This window comes from Natrix helvetica, assembly GCF_964273705.1.
Source record: "Natrix helvetica genome assembly, chromosome: 1".
NCBI classification, from domain to species: domain Eukaryota; kingdom Metazoa; phylum Chordata; class Lepidosauria; order Squamata; family Natricidae; genus Natrix; species Natrix helvetica.
Window position 1 is genome coordinate 133,950,041 of NC_138548.1, and position 20,720 is coordinate 133,970,760.

Here is a 20,720-nt window from a genome sequence, read left to right on the forward strand (position 1 = left end):
GCTGTGATTTTTAAGCATGGGAGGGGGGGGAGCTTCCTTTGTATTCCTCACAACCTTGGCATCTGAATGGCTTCCCTCCACCAGCTGCTGGGCCCATGTACAACACAGCGTGACATATGGATGCTAACATGTTACTACCTTAATCTGGCTCTTCTCCTGCGCAAGCAACAAATTTAAATGGCCAATCAGCATTGTAGAGTAATGTTCGACCACTCCAGCTTTATTTATATGGTAAGCATTTTCAATTTTCTTTTAATTCTGTCAAGTTTCCCAATCTACTTAAGGTGGTTTCGGATCATGAGATCAGCATTACATTACTAAGTTTAAATGTCCTTGCCTGTGGCATTCTCCTTGGGCTGGCTTGGCTTTCATTGTCTGCCTCCATGCAATATCTAGTGCTCTTTCTTTCACATCAGTGCTCCATACAATTACATTTTTGGGAAAGATGAGCCAGCAGAGGAAATCCTCAGAAGTGCAGAAGCAACTCCCATTTGCTAACAGATCTTTGCTCTGCTCAACAACCAATCACTTTGACCTGATCAGAGAAGATTTATAGCAGCATTAGCTGGATACCCGTGCTTGATAAATCAACACTTACAGCTTGAAAATTAGTTAGGCCTCTCCTATCCCCTTCTCTCCCTCATACTTGCCCCACAGAGGCCTCTCCTATCCTCTCCCTCAGGCTTGCTCCAGAGGCCTCTCCTATCTTATCCCCTTTTCTCCCTCAGTCTATCTGCTTAACATCAGAGCGTTTTTCAGACAGGGAGGGGGAGTAGCATCAGGGTGTGCTAATAATAATATAAAAAATACTAATGATCTGATGGTCATTGGCCTTTCTTAGCGAGCACATAGAAGCCAAGGGGAACATGTGTGCCAAATTTCAAGTCTGTAGGCTTTACGGTTCTGGAGATTTCGTGATGATGCGTGAGTGATATTTCACTTTTATATATACCGTGTTTCCCCGAAAATACGACATGTCCTCATAATACAGCCATGCCACATTTTTCTGGTGGGCAAAAATATAATCCCCCACAATCCCCCACCTCCGGCCAGGCATAGCGCCGCTCACCAACCTAGCAGTATCCCGAAGGTGCCAAGCCGTGAGAACCTGGAAGGTGGCAAAGGTGATTGCGTTGTTTGGTGCCTTTGGGATACCGTTAGGTTGGTGAGCAACGCTGGGCCCAGCTGAAGAGGGGGGTTGCCGGGCGGTTGCTCTCTTGTGAGCGGGCTCCTAAAGAGCCGGGCACAGCCTCATGGGCGAATGGCTGTGTTGGGCTGTCGCAGCAGCGCAACACAACAGCCATGAAGCAACCACGCTCACAAGCAGCCACCCAACAAACCACCTTTGCAGCCGGGCACAAAACCATTCACTGACCTAGGGGTATCGCCAAGTCGCATGAGCACCTGTTCACCGCCGCCCAGCTCCCATGGCTTGGCGCCTTCCAAATGCCAGTGAATGGCGCTCTGACAGCTAGAGGGGGGGGTTGCGCGCTGTTCCGCTCTCGCTCACCCACTTCTTCAACCCGAATCTTTTGGCAGTAGCCGCTCTGGGCGCACACTCTATGGTTGTATGCTCTGCAGGCAGCTGGCCTACAACCATAGGGCATGCGCCCAGAGCAGCCATTGCCAAAGACTCGGATTCGAAGACTCGGGTGGCTGCTCGTGAGCGTGGCCGCTTCATGGCTGTGAGCAGCCATTCACCCATGAGGCTGTGCCCGGCTCTTTGGGAGTCCACTCACAAGAGAGCATCCGCCCGGCAACCGCAAAACAATAAACCCTCACCCCATAATAAAGCCCAAGCCATATTTTGTAGGTAAAAAGAAAATAAGACCCTGTTGTATTTTCGGCGAAACACGGTATAGATTAGCTATCAAGTATATTTCCACCGTTTCTTTGACAAGCCAGTTTCTCTCCATGTTTTCCACCACTCCAATAAAGAGGTTCCTAGTACTGTATTATGCTGGGATGGAAAAGGCAAACAGCACTGTGCAGAGTTGAGGTAGTGGAATTGTGCAATCACAAACCAACATCACACAGAGAAATCCTGAGGCTGGCATTTGTTGATCACAGATGTGAACATGTCTGTGCATGTGCCTGCTTGCTTGCATGCATGCATGCAAAAGAGGCTGGCATTCACAGGGGCAGATAAACAGGAAGAGGAGGGAAGGGAAGGGCCTAATTAAAATTGTACTGCTCTGTACCACTACTATGGACTCAACTTCTTTTATTATTCCTTTATGCTTCTTGCTTACACTTTTATTCAATTTGTGATATCACAGAATTGGAGGCAGAAGGGCAGCATGCAAAGCAGCCTAGATAAGCACAGTCAGAATAACTACATTTCATTTGACCTCAACACATTTTTGCTTAGGTGCTGTTACTGCAGGAAGTATTCCTGGCTGGCCAGTGACATGATGAAAGGGAATGGCAGTAAAGCAAGGAAGGGAAACTAATCCATCTTGCCCGTAATGAGTGGCATTCTTCCTGATTGGAACACCATCATTTGGCAGCCTTCCAGAATAGACATAATATAAGCAGGTTAGGGATCAGAAATAGGGATAGCAAAGCATTATGCCAATATTGTTTCCTGCTAATACAAGTTGTATAGAATTTCAACACAGCAGTAATGTGAAAGCAATCCCACTCTTCTTCTTCTTCCTTCTTCTTCTTCTTCTTTTGAATTATAGTGAAAAGAGTGATTATGGTGCTAGATCAGGTGGTCTAGTTAAAGTTTACCTTCAGCTATGCACTCATGCCTTGGTCACGTTCCATTTGGATTACGGCACTGCACTCTATATGAGGGTTGAAGATCACCCAGAAACTTCCAATTGGTCCAGAACGCAGCAATGCACACAGTAATAGGGACCTCTAGGTTTTCCCATGTACCACCTTTATTGCACGAACTGCACTGGTTTTGTCAGCCCGAAAGATGATATCCACGCATGAATAAACTGATCTATTGCTAATCATGCTTTGCACAGGAATCTTCGCAACTGACGATCAGCACTTGCATGGAGATAGAGAAGGGTCACCAGAATTCAAGGGAGGCTGCATTTATTTTTCTCATAGCTCTGTAGGGATCTAAGCCGATTCCTCTTTTAACTCCGCCTCCACGTTCTGCCACTCCTACTCCTACAGGCTTTTAGTTTCTTTCTGAGTTTAATTCAAGTTGCTAGTCATGATTTTTAAACCCCTACGTGGCACAGCATGGATTATGTATGGGACTGCCTTTCCTTAAAGATATATACTTGTCCTACTATGTTAGATAAGGTCAGTGGCGGGATTCTGCCAGTTTAACAACCGGATCGGTGATCACGCGTGCCTGCGCCTGACACATGCTGTGCATCCGTGCACAGTTTAAAGAAATCTTCACTTCCTTGTTTCTTCAGGAGAGTAACACAGCTGAGGCACGGCAATCCACTCTGCTGCGCAAATCAGCTGTGGGCGGGTGGGCCCTTCTGATTGTCAGAGAGAACCGGTTCACTCCCATTTGATTGTCGAACCAGTCGAATTCCAACCCTGGATAAGGTGGGTACGCTTCTTGTCCCTTCCCTAAATATTGCCATCTGATGTGAACTGGGAAGGGTGCCTTTTCCATGCCAGCCCCTAACCTTTGGAAACACTCTGCCCCCTAAGGTTTGGCCGGCCTCCATCCTCCTATAGCCTTCTGTAAAGCTTTAAAGGCCTGGCTTTTCCCACAAGCACTAGGATAAGATCGGATAATTGCACATTCTAGAAGTTTGATTTGGCGCCAGGTCTTTGTTGTTTTTAATATTTTAATCTGTTTAGCTTTATGGTTTTAATATGATTTTATATGTTGTTTTAACTTTTGATTGGAAGCCGCCCAGAGTTGGTTAGACATTGGGCAACTATATAAAGGTTTTAAAAAATAAATACGTAAATAATCCCGGTCATACACACTCAGTGGCGTATATATAATCAAACAACATATATCATGTAGTTATTGGCATGGGGTGAAATGACGCAAGGAGCGCTTGTATGCCATTCTAAGCTTCTTGAGGAAAAATCAGAGGGGCCTCAAACAAACAGAGAAAATCAGTCTTTGTAGATGCCATTTTTAAAGTAATAGATCTACCACCATGCAAAAGAAGTGCCAACCTGCAAATGCTGGATGTCCAATTTATAGATAATAAATTTGATTGCTTCACAGTATCTGTTTTGGTGCAAGTTTATTGGCCCCACTAGGGAGGTAATAAACGTACACCAAGACAGATCCTGCCTCTCCCACCTCATGTGTCATCTTCTATTAGGTGAAATTAAACTTCTTATGTTTCCCTGGTCTGCTTAAAAATGAAAAGGTAAATAAATAACTACCTCCTCACATCATGATAAATGTCTTAATAAGTAATAAGTGGACACAGACTCTATTGTTTGTTTTGCACCAATACTACTACAATCCTAAACAAGTCTAGACAGATTTAAGTAACAATCAACTCAATAGATCTTAAATTTCTGTAAGCAGGTACAAACTTGCAGCAACTTTTAAAAACTCAGCATAGATTATGAAAAAAACTTGTTGCCTATGTTGGAAAGTACCAGCCTTTTAAAATTAGGTGAATAATTCAGATCTTTTCCCAAAAGTGGTGAGAAGGAGAAATGTAACGAAATTGCCTTGTGTGGGTTTACCATTGTGTCTAACTAAGATTAGGTACAATATTTTGGAAAAGAATGTGTCTTTTATGGCGGGAAAGTCTGAGTTGATTGATATCTAAGGAAAGCTAAAACATGTAAAATGCTAATCCAGTTCTAATCATGTTTCTTGAGTATTACTGTCACAGATTTTAAATTACAACTTTGACAGCTAATTATATTTCAGTAAATTTTCAAAAGGCACTCCTTTACATTGCTTAGAATTGATTGACCCAAGTAATCTACAGATACATACATAAATAAACTTTTAGGGCATACCATATATTTCCAGCATTCCACTTCAATTCATCCCCCATGATCAATTCTATTTCTTTGTAAAATATGGCTATATTACATTCACTAAATGAAAGTGGAACAAAATTAGGATACTAAAAATAGAGAGCACAAATGATTTTAATGTCAAATTATTGAGATGACATATCAGAAGCACAGCAAAAGGGGCAAAATACTGAAAACAAACTCAACATTTAGGTTTTCTTGAATATCAGAAGCAAAAGATAAAAACAATTCTATTTTAAATAAGAATGGGCATATTATCTTTTTTCAAATGTTGCCTTGTTTATGTTAACACAGCTACCTATTACAAATAAGATTACATTTTTCTAGCTTGCATATTCAAAAACAACTAGTGGGTGCGGTTTCAAATTGCTTCCTCAATTTAATTGTTTTTCCAAAGAATCTGGATCACAGTAGCAGGAATATGGAGATTGTTTGATTTATAACTGTACTTTGCCTTGAACTGTCAGGAAAAATCACAGTATAAATCTATTAATTAGAAGCATTTAAAATATATTTCACACAGCAAGACAGGTTCGTGATATTTTGCTAATGTTGCTAAAAATATATATAGTCTTCTCATTTACTACCCAGACAGTCTAGCTCAATAGGTAAAGGTAAAGGTTACCCTGCATATGTGTGCTAGTCGCTTCCGGCTCTAGGGGGCAATGCTCATCTCCATTTCTAAACCAAAGAGCCAACGCTGTCCAAAGACGTCTCCGTGGTCATGTGGCCGGCATGACTAAACACCAATGGTGCACGGAACGGTGTTACCTCCCCACCAAAGGTGGTCTCTATTTTTATACTTGCATTTTTACATGCTTTCGAACTGCTAGGTTGGCAGAAGCTGGGACAAGTAACAGGAGCTCAGGGATTCGAACCGCTGAACTGCCGACCTTCTGATTGATAAACTCAGCAACTTAGCCACTGAGCCACGACGTCTGGCTCAATAGAACTAGTTAAATAACAGCTTTCTAGGGTACTATTTTGCCAGACAATTTTAATTTCATTAACATTACATTTGTAACTTCCCAAAATACAATAATGGGAAATAATCACAAACTACATCTTAAAAAGCTGATTAACTGCAATCACTTAGATTGGGGGGGGGGGGGGGGGGGGAGGTCTGTGCATTTAAGTAGAGAATCCTAAAAATTGTAGTGGCACCATATATAACAGCCACCAGATTGGGAAAGGCTGGTTTAAAGTTAACTACCTTCGTTTTATATATATTTCTTTTTTTATCCTGATTAAGCAAAATTGGGTAAGTAGAAGAAGAACTGATCATTGTTCCAAGTGAATGCACTTTTAGTTACAGTAATTTATAAATGATGATGGAGGGGGGGGGGATCTACAGCCAACTACAGTTGCCCCATCCATTTGGTAGGAGATGACAACCTGTAGCACTGAAGGAGAAAAAGGGATTATCTTTTCTGATCTCCTTTATTTCTGGGAACTGTCTCACAATCCCTCTCCCACAGAATGCTTCATTCTAGGGAGTCTGGTCCTCAAAGCAATCCCATGTGACAGTGACTTCCACGGGGACCTCACAGAGCATGCCAAACCAAGATTTCGTTAACTGGAAGAATTGACTAATCTACACAGAATGGCTGGATTAGTGTTTCCGTATTGTGCCAGGGTTTAGCAGTTTATCTATAAAGTATCATTTACAGATTACAAGTGCTTTGCTTAAATAATATTCTAAGCCAGTAGTCCCTTAACCGCACATTGTGGCATCCTAGGGCCCCACAGCAAAATCAAAATATCCCAAATGCTGGGATATTTGACTATTGAAAACGGGCGTTGGTACTTACCTGATACGCCTCTTCTCATAGTGGGGGAGGAGTATCCAGGATGGGTTGACCTTGTCCTCTCATTGATTGGGCTGAGTTAGATAAGCTCTTTGGGCCACGCCCTGGTCACCAGGTACCACCCAGTTATCGGCGAAGAACCTTATCCGACTCGCTGTGTCATCCACTCCAGACTTTATCTTAATTTCAACTTTTATTTATTTTTTCAAACATAACGCTCATGTTACATAACCATATCAGGGAGGGGCTGGATACTCCTCCCCCACTATGAGAAGAAGCGTATCAGGTAAGTACCAACGCCCTTTCTCCATAGTGAGGGGGAGGAGTATCCAGGATGGGACGTACCAAAGCTTACACATCCCTAGGAAGGGTTACCCATGTTAAGAGCTCACACAAACCTCATGCCTGGTGAGGCGTCACCTCCGCCCTGTGCACAGCCTGCAACACCCTACGCCCGAATGAAGCCTCTGCAGAGGCAAAGGAGTCCAGTTTGTAGTTCCTCACGAATGTTTAGGGGGAAGACCATGTAGCTGCCCTACAGATCTCAGTCAATGAGGCCTGGGTGGCCCTGGCTGTTGAGGTGGCTGAGCTTCGTGTGGAATGTGCTGTAATAGAGCTCGGTGTTTGCAGGCCCCGTGCTTGGTAGGCGGTAACAATACAGGTTCGTAACCACCTGCCTATGGTGGTGGATGTCACCTTGTTCCCCAGGGATCCCACCTGGAAAGAGACAAACGGGGCATCAGACTTCCTGTTCGGCCGGGTTCTTCTGAGGTAAATTGTCAGAGCCCTCCTTACGTCTAGGGTGTGCCACTTCCTCTCTAATGGGTGAGAAGGGTCCGGGCAGAAATAGGGCAATATCAATTCCTGCGAGCGATGGAAGCAGGAGCACACCTTAGGGATGAAGGAGGGGTCCAACCTTAGTACCATCGTGTCCTGGTGGAACACGCAGAGATCCTCCCTGGCCGACAGAGCCTGTAGTTCGGATATCTGCCTGGCTGAGGTGATGGCCACCAGAAAGGCCACTTTAAGAGTCAAAAGCCTAAGAGACACAGTTCGCAAGGATTCAAAAGGGGGGCATCAACATCTTATGGAAGTCCCAGGAGGGGTACCTGTATACTGTAGGTGGCTTAAGATTGGATGCCCCCTTGAGGAATCACCTGACCAAGGGGTGGTGAGTCAAGGTCTGAGACCTACCGCACAGAAGTACCAATGAGATGGCCGAGATCTGTCTTCTAATCGTGTTGGCAGCTAACCCTCTGTCCAGGCCCGCCTGAAGGAAGTCCAGAACCTGTGGGATCGTGGCTCGAACCGCATTGTATCCCCTGGAGCTGCACCATGTTGAAAAGGCATGCCATGTAGCGCCGGAAATGCGCTCCATTGAAGGTCTGTGAGCCGCCTGAATAGTCTGTATCACCCTGGGGGAGAAGTGGCCTTCCCTCCGTATGCTCCGCTCAAGCGCCAAGCGGTCAACTGAAGCTACTGAGGGTCCAGGTGTTCCAGCGATCCCTGGCTGAGGGAGATCCTCTCCTGGGGGATCCTCCAGGCCCTTTCCACTGAGAGACATTGGAGAGCATCAAACCAAGGCCTCCAGGGCCAGTGTGGGGCAATCGCCACCACCTCCGGCCCCTCCCGCAGGATTTTCTGTATGACCTTGGGAATCAGAGGTAATGGTGGATAGGCATAGAGGAGACCCCGAGGCCATGGACATCGGAGAGCATCCACCCCCTCCGCCCCCTGTGTCTGATACCTGGAATAAAACCTCGGGAGCTAGGTGTTGAGAGGGGTGGCGAATAGGTCAACCTCCGGGTGTCCGAAGTGCCTTGCCACTTCCTCGAATATCGCCGGCTGCAGCCTCCACTCTGAATTGTCCACCTCAGTCCGGCTGAGCCAGTCGGCTCTGATGTTGTCCATTACCGCTATATGTTCCGCAGTCAATGACAGAAGGTTCCTTTCGGCCCACTGCCCCAGTCGTTTGGCCTCCGTCATGAGGGGCTTCGATCTGGGCTGTTTATATGAGCCTTGGTAGTGATGTTGTCTGTGAGGACTAAGATGTGGCTGCCCCTGACAAGGTGACAAAATTGAAGGAGGGCCCGGCGGACTGCCGTGAGCTCCAAACAGTTTATGTTGTGAGTCAGTTCCGCCTGGTTCCATTGTCTTTGCACCATCTGAGCCCACAGATGGGCGCCCCATCCAAACAGGCTTGCCTTTGTTGTTACCCTCACCCTGTCTGGCGTTCTGAAGATCTCACCCTGGGAGATTGCCGGGGACGTCCACCAAGTCATTGAGCGGTATACTTCTGTGGGCAGAAGAACCTTGGTCTGGGAGCAGCTCATGAGACTTTGCTGGAAAGGGAAAAGGAACCATTGGAGGTCTCTGGTGTGGAACCGAGCCCAAGAGACAATGCCAATGGCAGACATCATGGTGCCAAGCAGCTTGGACAGTGTGGCTAAGGATACCCTACACCCCCTGGCTACCTGAGCAGCTAGCTGCCTAAGAAAGAGCTGTCTTTCTAATGACAGAGAAACTGTGCCTGCCTCTGTATCTATCAGGGCTCCTAGGTGGACCAGACTAGTGGAGGGGTGAAGGTGGCTTTTGGTCAGGTTTACTGAAAACCCGTGGCCTCTCAGGACTGCCATAGTAGTGTCTAGATCCTGTAGCGCACCCTTGAAGGAGGACGACTGCAACAGCAGGTCATCTAAATAACATTGAATTCGAACAGGAACCTGCCTCAGGTGAGCTGCCAATGCTGTCATTACCTTCGTGAAAACTCGAGGAGCAAACGACAACCCAATAGGCAGGGCTCGATACTGGAAGTGGTGCCATAGGTAGCAGAACCTGAAATGTTTACGGTGTTCCGGGGCTATGGGTATATGCAGGTAGGCCTCTGTGAGGTCTATGGAGGCGAGAAAATCTCCCTGCCTAATCCCTTCCAGGATGGAATGCAGTGATTGCATCTTAAACCTCCGATAGCTGATGAAACGGTTCAGGCGTTTCAAGTCAAGAATCGCTCTCCAGCCGCCCGACGCCTTAGGAATTACAAAGAGAATAGAGTAATACCCCTGGCCTTGCTGCTCTAGAGGCAGTGGCTGGATGTTGGGTGGCCTCTTGCATCAGCAACCTCCGGATCGGGTTGCTTGAGGCAGGGCAGCTCCGAAAGGAATTTGGGGGTTTGGAGAGGAACTTGAGTGAGAGACCATACTGAATGGTGTTCTGGACCCACTTGTCGGAGGAGGTTAAGTCCCAGCGGTCGGTGAAGTATGCCAAGCACCCCCCCAATGGGAGGTGAGCTAGGTCTAGGTCTAGTTCTTGTGGAAGGAGCACTCACCGCCTCTCCACCCCCTCTAAAGGGCCTCTTCTGCTGCCTGACCCTCTGCTGTCTATCTGGGTATCTCTGCGTGGATGAAAAACCTCCCTGGTACTGCCTAGGGCCCGAGTACCCAAACTCCGACCCCTGGAAGGAATCCTGACCCCGGAAGGAGGACCCAAAATCCTGCTCCAGGGAGTTGGGGTGTCTAGGGTATGGAGCCGCCCTGAAGTTGGACTTCTTGTAAATGGTGGGGAGTACCTTCCGCTTGTCCTTGTTCTCTACCAGGAATGGGTAGAGGGCTGCTCCAAAGAGGGATTCTCCCATGAGGGGGGCCGATGCCAGGCGCCATTTGTGGCGTACTTCCGCTTGCCACTGCTTCAACCAAAGCAGCCTGCGAGATGCCACATATGAGGCAATCGCCCTGGAGGCAAACCTGGCTGCAGCTAAGGTAGCACCTGAGGAGAATTGGGTGGCGGCCACCAGCTTGTTGATGTCTTGGTGGGCCTTGCCATCCGAAATGGGGATTCACTGCTGCAGGTCTTACAGCCACAGCAGAGAAGACTGGTTGAAGAAGGAGGCGGTGGTGGCTGTTCTCACTGCCCAGGCCGCTGCTTGATGCATCCTCTGTAAGGTGAAGTCAGCTTTTTTGTCTTCCGCCTTCAGGGCATCCTCTGGTTCCCCAGGCATGTTAGTAGGCGTATGCAGGGCCGTGACAGGTGCGTCGATGGTGGGTTGCGAAAGCACCTGAGCCATGTTCCTATCCAGGTTGAAGAAAGTCTTGTCCGTGGAAGTGGGCATGGGGCCTGCTGTGGGAGAGGCTCATTGCCGCTTGATCATGTCTAGGAAAGACTTGGGTGTGGGCACCGTGTCTGCCTTGATGGCCTGCTCCTTGAAAATGTTTTCCGCTGAAAACCCCTGGGATTGTACCAGGGCTTCTGTTGGTCTGTTGCCAAGCTTGGCAGATGTCTTGGCCTTGAACAGAAGGGATTTGTACAAAGAGGACTGGAACAATCCGGAGAAGGTAGGTTTGGGAGGAGGCATGCCTTCGTCCTCAGAGAGTCTATCCTCTCTGATTTCGCCCTCTTCGGAATCCGAATTGCAGTCCCCCTGGGAGGAAGCAGGGGATTCTGGAAAATCTTCCTCCTGAGTCTCTAGCCCTTCCGAGACCCTAGGGACGGGGGCTACCTGGGGCTGCATCTGTGGCTGCTGAAAGGTTGCTGCCATGCACTGCTGGAAGGCCCGCATCATCATACCCTGGAAGTTGGGCATCCCTGATGTGGGTGGTATTCCCGCCACTGTGCCAGCAGGTGTAGACGGGAAGGGCTGTGGCGAGGGTCTGCTGCTGTGGGGCGTGGAGGTGATTGCCATCCTTGTGCAGCCCCCCCCCCCGATGCCCGAAGTATAAAAGGGAATCCTCCCCTGTGGGGGGCGTTTCCCATCTGCAGTCCTGCCAGAAGAAAGAATCCCTGGAAATCCTTCCCCAAGTACCTGGCCAGGGGTAGCCCTCTTGCTGCTGGCCTTGTGGCAAATGTGCTCCAAGGCTCGGTGCCTCCGCCTTTTGTATTTGGAGCCAGGCTTTGGGGGCTTGGAGCTGCAGCCTGCCTCTTTGGCCCCCCTAGAGGAGACGTGCTTTCTCTTTGCCTTTGCCTTGCCTCCTCCTTTTCCCTTAGCAGCCTCTGTAGCAGGCTATGTCCTGTTTAGCTGCTCCTCTGCTCCTCTGGTGGGGCTGCTGGCTGCTGGGCTGGAGTCTTGAGTCTTGCCGGTATCCTCTGTGCTGCTGGACACCACCATCTTGGATCACGTGGTTCCAAAATGGCCACCAGCTCCAAATTCAAAAAGTTCCTCTCTCTGGGAACATGTGGAAGCGGCTTGTGCCTTTGGGGCTGCCGCGCGGCTTCCACTGCCACTGGAGAGCTCTCTCTCTTGCTTCCTCCGCTCTCTTCCGAGCTTTGCGAGCTCCTGTGGGCCGCTATCTCTCTCCGGCACTTGCAGGCAGGTGCGGGCGCTCCGCTGCGTTTAAAAATGCAGCGGTTCGCCACTTGACCCCCTGGGAGGGAGCGGCGGAACGCTCCGGCGCCAACTGAGCCTCTCCAACATGACTGCCTTCCCGGGGCTTCCAGGGGGGGTACCCTCGTCCGCAGTCTCAATTAGTGCCCTAGGTCTCTTTTTATGACCTGGGCTGCGCGTTGCCCTGAAGGGCTTGCTGTGCGTGCTCTCTCTCTTTCCGGCCAGGGAATCAGCCAAGAGCCAGTTACTCACTCAGGCACGGAGGCAGCGAATGCAATCAAGTTAACAGTGAGTTCAATCCTTTCTTTAAAATTTTCCAGGAGCTTGGGATGATCACAGCCGCCCGTTGAGGGGCTGAGTCGATAATTGTACCTGGTGACCAGGGCGTGGCCCAAAGAGCTTATCTGACTCAGTCCAATCAATGAGAGGACAAGGTCAACCCGTCCTGGATACTCCTCCCCCTCACTATGGAGAAGTAGTGAGTTTTCTGTGGCATTTGCCTGCTGCAGCTCATAAACAGTTATAACATTACAGGTATGACTGCATGGGATGTATATAGCAACTTGGGTGGGGGGGACCTTTCAGAATAAGGCATGAGTCTTCCATTGGGCCCATTTTGAAACATGCTGAGAAAGGAGACTTTTTCCAGTTCATTGTTGCCTTATTGTGGTCTCTAACATAACAGGCAGTAGCTAGAAATGATTCTCCATCCCTGGTCCACAGTGATCCAAAGGAATCTGAAAAAAGTAGTTCTAAGGAAAAACCTAAAAGTAAATGGTTGCATTAAAATGTTCCACAATCCAGTTCCTAGCATAAGAAATAGCAAGGAAAAAGTATAACAGAATCAGGAATCTTTGGGAAATTAAGGATAATAAAGTTCACAGTACAGCTACAATCCTTCTTTTAAAAAAAAAACAAAGTTAGTTAAATAACTCTTGGGTTATCTAAACCTAATCACTTGTTCCTTTCTGGGTCAGGATCATGCTTTCACCAAAAATCCCAAGTATCAAAGCTTTAAAAGAGAGGGTTAACCTGAGGTTAACATTTCTTTCCAGCCTCTGAAAACATAAGAGACTTAGAGATAGTCTAGAGCAGCCACTGACTGCTGCAGGCATTTGATTATTATGGCATATTTTCAGTTTTCACATCTACCCAATGAAATTTCCCATTGCCTCTGACCCTGAATGACCCTCCATTTGCTCCAAACCTGATCAAGCTGCCATGCATTTTAATGTTGTCTGAATTCTGAAGTGAGAGAAGTTGTCAAATCAAAAGGAAGCTGGAACACTACTTTGGACAATTACTCTGTATTTAACAAGGACAGATTCAGATTTCATCAGTTGTCTGTCACTGGGTAAGTCCATGGTCCTTGAGAATGGTGATAGACTCAGTTACTGTAGTTGTGTTGTGCTAATGCAACCAATGTGTTTCATCACTGTTATTTTCCGTTGTATAATTAAGCATCCTCGCCATTTAGGTCTCAAGATGCTCCTCTGTCACAATATCAAGGCAAGCAAGTTATACACAGCCACTGATTAGTTTCCTGAGAATTTCCCTGTTAACTGGACATAAAAACTTTGGCTCAACTGGTGGTGATAATTTAATCAGACTGATTGAAGACTCCAAAACAGAATGTTCTAACTGATGTCTATTAGTCCTGGAGAAGAGTTGAAAAACGTCTCATCGGGCTAAGACTGAGTTAAGAACTGAGATCCAGTCAAGCCAAAGAGGCGTGTCCAAACATTTCAACTCAGTCTCGGGGCTAAGTTATAACCCATGCACAGAGTCTCCAATCAGTGCACAGGAGAACATGCATGCTCTAAATCAATGGAGCTCTTGTTGTTGCTGTTTTGCTAAATCACTTATGGAAACAAAATGTAATTTTTTCTGACAATCATTAATGAAATTAACCATTGCTGACTGAAGACCAAATAATCTTTATGGAACAGTTAGACAATTCTAATCCCCGAGACTGATTTTTATTTACTCAGGTGATTTATATCACTAACAAAACTAAAAAGAAAATGAAAATCCACACACATACATTTTAATACGTACCTGTATAAGACTGTAACACTTTGCATAACAACTGAACCTTCCTTTCCTAATCTGTTATAGCATGTACATGGGGAGATGGGACATTAAGTGCAACATTTCCAGTGAGGATTGTGTTCAGGAAAAACATCTTTAAAAATGCATTTATCTAAATGGATTCAATGAGAGTGAAATATATATTTTCTGTTTAGCATTCTCTAAACCAAATAGCAAAAGCAGAGACATCACCCTGCCAACAAAAGTCCGTATAGTCAAGGCTGTGGCTTTCCTAGTTGCAATGTATGGCTCTGAAAGTTGGACCATAAGAAAGGCTGAGTGCCAAAGAATTGAGGCCTTTGAATTATGGTGCTGGAGAAGACTCCTGCGAGTCACTTGGACTGCAAGACGATCAAACCGGTCAGTCTTAGAGGAGATCAACCCTGACTGCTCTTTAGAAGGCCAGATCCTGAAGATGAAACTCAAATACTTTTGCCACCAAATGAGAAGGACTCACTGGAGAAGAGCCTAATGCTGGGAAAGATTAAGAGCAAAAGAAGAACAGGACGACAGAGAATGAAGTGGCTGGATGGAGTCATTGAAGCAGTAAGTGTGAGCTTAAATGGACTCCAGAGGATGGTAGAGGACAGGAAGGCCTGGAGGAACGTTATCCATGGGGTCGCAATGGGTCGGACACTACTTTGCGACTAACAACAACAACAACAAAACCAAATACAGAATTGAAGCTACTATGCCACATCAAACAGTTGATCCATTTCACTCAATAATCAAAACACATAACAGCCTGTTTCCTAAATTTCAAAAGGAGTTCTTCTCAGCAGCACTATATATTTTATGTCTTAAAATATAGCCTCCACTATCAAGGTACAAACCCTTCCACACATGCCTTATCTCTACTCCTTATAGAGCCTAGCAACTATCAGGAATGATGTGAATGAAACTAGCAAAAGTACAGTACAGAATTATAATTCAATCCTATGGATGATCCAGTTTACGCAGGAAGAGCTATAGAGAAGGTAACTCTGACTTTTCCCCCAAAAGTCCAACATTTCAAGCAAGTAAAAAAAAACCAATCTAAACCTACTTTAGAATAATATGCTATCCAATCAAAATGTACTAGAGGACAAGGAATGCCTTACATTTCTTCTAGAATTCAGAGAAAGGCTTACTATGGGGAAACTATAAAATAGATTCAGACATTCTTGTATTCAGTAGGTTATTACAATCAACATTACTTAATTTAGTCATGGCTAATCAGGCAACATTTTTAAATATACATATCTAAAGTATGGATCCAATTCATGCTTATATTTCTAAAACATAAAGGTAGGATATCTGTATAGGATAAAAATAATGAAATGATTATTTTATTAAAAAATCAAAACATTCATTTAAATCAAAGTATGTGTCATCATCTATTATTTCAATAATAAATGAAAGCATTCTTCCAAGAAGCAATAAGAAGTCTATAAGATGCACCCAGATTTTCACTATCTTTTTTGAGGGAAGGTGTGCCTTATACTCCGAAAAATACGGTATGCCTCTTTTTTTTGATAATGACAAAAACAAATCTTCAAACATGTCCACAACTCATAAAATAACTTTTATCATATACTACTGACAAAGTCTCACTTATAGCTGATTTTAATTTACTATTTATCTTCAAATAGATTCTTGCTATAATTTACTAGATTTTTATGACTTAGAAGGTCGTGGTCTTGAAAGATAGCTAAGATATGAATTTCATCTTCAAATAAATGCTGTTGAAAAAACATACAAAGAATGAATTTCATTATTTTGAGATAACGTGGTTTAAGAAGATATGAAAAGTAAGAAATGACCATTTCAAAAAGTGACATGCTAGATAGTATGAGAGGCTATCTCATGCCTTCAGATTTTTAGACTAGATTTCCAGAAGACCAGACCACATATTCAGCGATCAAGGAATGTGAGAGTTACGATACAAATACTTGGAAGACGTCAACTTAAGAGATCATCAGAGATCCCTCATGTAGAGCTACTACTTGAAAATACAAATATTGTTGATGCAGAGATGTGTTATAATTGTCCAACTGCAGATATGCTGCCTCATCATTGCAGACTATTGTTCCTGGGAAGGATGAGGGGAAAACAACAGCAAAGGTATCATTTTATCCTACACAGGAGAAGGAGGCAATGGTAAAACACACCGAGGTTTTATCAAGAAAACTACGGGCAAGATACAATGATTGATAGTATACTGCTAGCCCCTCCAGTTGGATGCCCCTCAATTTGCTATAGAGCTGAAGATCTTTCATAGTATCAATGTTTATGATGTGGCTGGATTAAATCCTTGGAATATCTAGTTGCTGGTACTGCTATGCAGGAAAAGAAAATCTGAAGCTGCAAAAACACAACTGTAGTGGGAACATAGTATATAAGAAGCATGAACAGGGCAAAGCCCAACATAGTGAAATATTATATTTATTAATTATACATTGATATCATAGGCATTGATGAATTGAAATGCTGGAATGGGACAATTTTAGTCAGTGCTAGTACTGTTTAATACTGGTGATGTGAAAAACAATGAATATGTTGCTTTCATAGTGGGGGGGGGCAGCAAAGACAATGCAATCAGTGATTGAATAATATCAATTAGATTGATGGGCAACTTTTCTGTATAATGGTTATCCAAATTTATGTTTCAACCACTGATGCAGAAGAAAGTTCAATCTGAAATAGAGAGAACATGCAAGCAAGATGTATTGGCTATGGTTGCAAGCTGAGATTTCAAAATTGAAAATAGTAAGAAAAATGTAGTTTGACTGTATCGTCTAAAAAAAAGAAGTGAAGCATGAGAATAATGTATCAATCGCTGTCAATCTGTCAATGATGTCTTTGTTGCTAACAACCTTCTGAAAATCAAAATAATGCCTATATACATAGTTATCACCAGAGTACACAGAAATCAAGTTGCTTATATTTTTGATACAACAAGGTAGAAGAGCTCAATTATAGTGTCAGAAACATGGCCAGGTGATCTGTGGAACAGATCACAAACTGTTCCTGTGCATCTTCCAAGTTAAAAAAGGAAGTCAATGAGTTTCCATCATATGATCTTGAGCATATATCCACCATTTTCAAGGAGAACATCAGCAATTGCTTTGAAGTCCTGAATTTAATATACAGAGAATATATACCAGAGAAACTATTGAATGGAGTCCAACGTAGTAGCTCAGATTAACTGTGAATCTAGACTCCCAAAAACCAAGGCACCGTTAAAAGAAACAAAAAACTAGAAATTACCAAGAAGAGAGGAGAAACCAAAGCCAAAAAGACCTCAGAAAAGAATTTGAAACAATAGCAGGGATTTGATAAAAGAGACAAGAAGCAATATTACAGTGAATTATATTCTGTAAAAACCTCAAAGATGAAAACAGAAACCAAAAAACAAGGAAAGTTTTTTTTTTGAATTGAGGAAGAGGTGTCAACCTTGAACTGATGTCATAAAAGATATCAGCGAACTGATTCAAAGACTAAACAAAGATGGAAGGAGACTACTGAAATTCTATATAGCACACACAAGTTCCAAAATACTGTAAAATAGTAGAAAATTTCTCTTAAGAAATACAAGAATTATTTAAAAAAATAAGAAACATTTATAAGAATTGCAATACCAGAAAGTTATTACCAAATTGAAAGTTTACAGAAATTGGAACATCTACAGAAAAATGGCAAGTAACAAAAGAATCAATAAATATTCTAACTTAATTATGTCAGCAAATCTGGAGAACTGTACAGTAATGATTGATTGGAAGAGGTCAGTCTACATACAATATCAAAGAAATTCAAAACAATGTGGAAACGATGGTATGATATCCTTAATTTCACACACTAGGAAAATAGTACCTAGGATCATCTGATGCAGGTTACAGCCGTACATGCCTGATGTTTGAACTGGTTGTAGAAAAGGCTGAAGAGCAAGAGGTATCAACAAGGATTTTAGAATTTCTTAAGAAAATAATAATCCTAAAACGATTTCATTTGTCTTTTTGCAAAATTTATACACAAGACAGGAAGCCATGGTCCAGATGGAAAATAGCAAAACAGAGTGGTTCCAGATCAGCAAAGGATGTATTCTCTCTATTGATTTAATCTGTATGCTAAGTATATATTGAAGGGGGCTGGATTTAAAGATGAGCATGTTTTTAAAATGAAGAAGAAAAATCAATAAGCTACGTTATGGCAATAATGCTATTTTGACAAATGAAAATATTATAGTAAGAAAAGCCAAAGCCACAGTGAAAAGATTGTTGGGACTATAAAGAAGACCAAGCTAATGACCACAGATAGTCCAACCACCCTTAAAAACTGAAAGTGATCGTACAGAGGTCATAACTTCTTTTATGAGGATGTACAAACAATAATGGAACCAATAATCAAGAATTATTCTGCAAACTGGCAATGGAAAGATATTCAGATGCCATGATGTGTATATATTTACAAAGGTTAGGATTGAGCAGGCATTGGTTTTCCATGTCACACTCTACGGAAGCAGAAGTTCAATTCTGAAGATGCAGAATGGAAAGAATGTTGATGCTTTCAAACTCTATTGGAGAAGATTCCAGAGAATACCACGGATAGCCAAGAGAGCAAACAGGTCAAGAGAAAAAAAATCTCACTTAAGACACAAAGCATCAGACTCAAATTTATTTTTCGATGAGAGACCTGCCTCTTTTGACAAATCTGGAATGCTGAGAAAGGTAGAAGGAAAGAGTTGAGAATGACAACCAAAAAAATGGATCAACTTGATCGCAATGATGATAAGTATTGGAAGACGTGAAGGGCCCAGTTGGGAACAGATCATCCTCTATCTGTGTGTTCTCTAAAAATCAACACTGATTTGATGGCATATAATCAACTACAGTACTTGAGACACTTACTACCAAATAAATCCACCAACTGGAAAGGGCAGATGAAATAATGATACCACTTATGTTTAAGAGAAATGGTGCAAATCCAACAATCGGTAAATTATTTAGGCGAACACAAACTAAATTCTTTACAAATTGTTTTCCTCCAGCATTTCAGTATATTTAAGCACTACTCATAACCTCACATCATTTAAACTTCTGAGACCCAAGTGTAGTGAAATAACTCCCAAGAAATACTATATATCGACTGATTGTGTACATACAGATGCACAAAAAGAGGTCATTTTAAAGAGACTGTTACAGAAACGCGACATCTTTTAGAGGGAGGGACACTGACATCAAAACCCGGAATGTCCAAAAGAAAGAAAGAAAGAAAATCACTTAAGAGATCCGGTAGGAAGAATGAAATAATACAATTTATATAGTTGTATATGGCCGTGGCGTCAGAATCTCCGATATGAAGACATTTATAATAGGGAGTGGCGGAGATAAAACAAAAAGCTGCACTTTTCCGGCAACACACTCTCTCTCTCTCTTAATGTAGATCGAAGGCGGAAAAACACACATACAGAAAAAGGAGAAAGGGACAGTCACCCAACCCACTTTCCGCCGGCCTGGAGATATGCAGTGAGACTGAACGGGCTTTGGCTTTGTTCTCGCATTTAAATCATCCCTCCCCCACCCAAGGAAAGGAGGATCGGCAGGAAAATCCCCCCACCCACCCAGATCACTTTCTGAAAGGAGTTTTTTCTGCCCCTGCCCGCCTATTGTGTGTGTGTGTGTGTGTGTTTGTGTGTCGGTGTGTGTGTGTGTTTGCAGGCGCTTCCGATCTCTCTCCCCACTCCCGCATCTGAAGCAAAATAAAAAATAAGTATCAAACGGTGACCTTCGCCAGACGAAAGGAGGCCGGCGAGACAAGAGGCGACGATCGCCCGCACTTCTTGCCTGCCTGGCTCCACCGTATTCACCTAAACCAGATCTCCCTTCCTCCCTGCTTCATCAGCCCCGCCAGCCTTGCACACAAGCACATCCAAACAATGCACAGCTCCTCGATCTCCAACACCCCCCATCCCCACCGTCCGCCGATTCCCCCTCCCCCAAGTCCTCCACCCACCCATGCAGAAAGTCCATGCAACATGACAGTGCAAGCGCCGGGAAGGGAGGGAGGGAGGGAGGGTCGACTACCTGGCTGTGGTGGCGGCGGCGGCGGCGCTAACACTGGAGGTGGGTGCAAAGGTATCTGGAGCCCAGCACGTCCTGGAAGAGACATTCAGACAGAACCGGGAGCAACAGACGTGTTTAATCCGCGCTGCTCCCGCCGCCGCTGCTGCTACTGCCACCGCAATGCATGGTTGATGCTTTTCTCCGCCCCTGTTAGTTGCCGAGAAAACTGCAGCTTGGGCTTGGTAAGAATGGAAGCGCTGCTACGCAGGCGCACTTCGCGTTTGGCTGGAGAGACGGAGCGGACCGGTGACGGGCATGCGCAATAGGACCAGGGTGCCCCCCCATAATACAAACCTTCAAGTGAGCATGCGCTTCATAGTCCTGGCGCGTCTACTGATCATCACGCATGTGCCGGTCTGGCTTCGCTTAGTGCGCTCGCCCCTCGCGGACTAGAAGGGCTCGATTGCAAGTCTCCCGGCGAGCGTTAGGTGGCAGCAGAGGGGCGGGGTTTTTTTC

At 44.6% G+C, this 20,720-nt stretch overlaps 1 protein-coding gene across 3 annotated transcripts in view; it reads right to left on the reverse strand.

The window, feature by feature from the left end:
* CLASP1 (cytoplasmic linker associated protein 1) overlaps positions 1-20,456 on the reverse strand; it is a 229,891-nt gene extending 209,435 nt beyond the window's left edge. For all 3 annotated transcript variants that reach the window (XM_081934018.1, XM_081934019.1, XM_081934017.1), the window contains exon 1: positions 20,226-20,456. The gene's annotated coding sequence lies outside the window, so the exon portion shown is untranslated. The remainder of the gene's footprint in view (positions 1-20,225) is intronic.
* Between the last annotated feature and the right edge of the window lie 264 nt (positions 20,457-20,720).